At 38.6% G+C, this 1,774-nt stretch overlaps 1 pseudogene; it reads left to right on the forward strand.

Annotated features, from left to right (window-relative positions):
- The first annotated feature begins 141 nt into the window (after positions 1 to 141).
- On the forward strand, positions 142 to 570 carry LOC115306480 (annotated as a pseudogene).
- Positions 571 to 1,774: the final 1,204 nt, after the last annotated feature.

Below are 1,774 nucleotides of genomic sequence, written 5' to 3' on the forward strand. Positions count from 1 at the left end.
ACTGAGCAAAAGAAACTAGAATAGGAAAAATACAGAGGGCCCGGATTGAGGGATGAAAATAGGTATGCCTGGAAGCAGATTCTAAAAGCAGTTTCTCTTCAGATCATCTTTCACACCACCTGATAAGCATCTTGAGTCACCATGGTATTAGCAGCAGTGAAATGGGTAATATCACACAGAACTCTCTGGAAACATTTCTTTCCGATTCAACACGGAACTTTATATTGTGTTTGTCATAAATCTACATATTCTCTTCTTCCAGATGACTATAATTTCAAAGTAGAGCTTGCTTTGACATCAGATGGCAGGACCATAGTATGCTACCACCCTTCTGTGGACATTCCATACGAACATACAAAACCTATCCCATGGCCAGATTCTGTGAATAAAAATGAAGAAACACATGAGCAAGTGCTGAAAACCAGATTAGAAGAACAAAATGAGCACATCGAGCAAGGACCCATGATAGAACAACTTAGCAAAATGTTCTTTACTACTAAGCACTGTTGGTATCCTCGTGGACAGTATCATAGACATCGTAGGAAACTGGATCCTCCAAAAGACAGATGACATTAAGGTTTTCAGGAATCAAAGAGATGTTATCTTGGGTCTTCTTTGCCATTTGAGAAAATGCAGTTGAATATATTCACTGTTATATAGCAAACAATAATAAAATGTCTTTTTATATATTAAAAAAAGAAAGAAAAATACATATACTAATTCCATAGATTAGCCAAACCTAATCTACGCTGTTAGAAGTCAAGATAATGGCTTGTCTTAAGAGAGGGTTAGGAACCAGATGAGAGCCCAAGATGGAGCTTCTGGGGAGTGGTCATGTTCCAAATTGTCGTTTGATTTTTCCTTGCTGTTTATTTTCCAATGACAAAAGCAGTGCCCATGCTCCCAGGTAAAGATGGATTATTCCCTAGCTGGGACTACATGTGGCCACCAGAACTGGCTTTCAACTTGTTCAGTGGATCAAGAAAACTCCTCTCGGTAAATGTGCTTTCACAGTAAGTGACAGCTCCTTGCTTCTGAAAGTCAGTTAATCAGAAATGGATTCTCCACAATAAACATGCCTCTGACTGACAGTTAATCAATTTAAAAAAAAATCTCACCTGGGTGAAGACTTCAGATAATGTTATTTCACTAAATCTCTGCAACGTTTCAATACCAGAATTCTGTAATTTCCCCCCAAACTTTATATAAGATGAACTGTCTGCTCTGCTCATAGACACTGTGTCTGATTGTTCTAACTCTTCTTCATAAAATAAGCAATAGAGTCAACAAACTTTTTATTTTAGATGCTGAGTGGTGGTCTTGTCATCTTTTCATTATAGATTATGAACATTTGTACTATTGCATATTCCATGTACATAACAATAAAATATATATTTTTTAATTCCACAGGACCTCTACTTCTGATCAGGACAAAGGGATGAAAACCATACTTACTCTTACATGCCTTACGTGACAGCAAAGCAGACAAAAAATGAAAACCACTGGGTTTGAAGACATTGGACATTAGTCAGCGAAGGACAGATAACCCGAGAGAAGGGAAACCAGCCAGCAGGTAGGACGGCCCTGGCTGACTGCCCTGACACAGTTCCCAGGCTGGCAAAGGAAACTCAGGTGATGCCTGATGGGCAATTTGTTTTGAGGAGACAGAGCTAAGAATTTCCATTTTTTAAAAGCACACAGAAAATTCAGATGTCTATGATCTAGGAACCAAAGTTGCAACTGTTCCATCAACAACCAGGCTGCATTCAAGCTT

This window comes from Suricata suricatta, chromosome 2 (genome assembly GCF_006229205.1).
Source record: "Suricata suricatta isolate VVHF042 chromosome 2, meerkat_22Aug2017_6uvM2_HiC, whole genome shotgun sequence".
NCBI lineage: Eukaryota > Metazoa > Chordata > Mammalia > Carnivora > Herpestidae > Suricata > Suricata suricatta.